The sequence below is a fragment of the Penaeus monodon genome, chromosome 28 (genome assembly GCF_015228065.2).
Source record: "Penaeus monodon isolate SGIC_2016 chromosome 28, NSTDA_Pmon_1, whole genome shotgun sequence".
NCBI classification, from domain to species: Eukaryota; Metazoa; Arthropoda; class Malacostraca; order Decapoda; family Penaeidae; genus Penaeus; species Penaeus monodon.
The window spans coordinates 31,295,099-31,295,653 of record NC_051413.1 but is presented as its reverse complement, the minus strand read 5'-3'; positions in this window follow the sequence as shown (position 1 = coordinate 31,295,653).

Here is a 555-nt window from a genome sequence, read left to right as displayed (position 1 = left end):
ATGATGAAGAATGTGAAGACAATTCCCGTAAAAACAACTAGTGTAAGAATAACAAAAAAAGTAACAGTGATAATGATAACAACAGCCCTTGCAAAAGGAACCATCATGTCCTTCTCCTACAGGACTATTCCAGAAGACTTACATTACTATAAATGCAGTTAGCATAAACAGGCTGTAGGGAAACCTGTACTGAAAGGCTAGATTTCAGGTAATGGTAGCTTGGTCTGACAGAAGGAATGTTTCTGCTTTTACAATTATTCACTAGTCACAAGTATAACAAACAAATGCAACACAATACACCTGAAAAGGCCCCATGACACAAACGTCCACTAAGGTATCTTATCACGTGACCAGTCTTAGACCTCTCTGTTCCTCTAACCCTGCCTCACAGACTCCAGCTCTATTGACTCTCAAACTGAGGGTGAGTCCAGGTTTTTATGCACAGTTGGGAGCATCAGCTACCTCCCCTAGTTACCATATATTTGAACATCTGCAGGACTAACCTGTGCTGACCCACTGAGGTCACTTGTCTATGAGGGCCTATCAATTATGTCA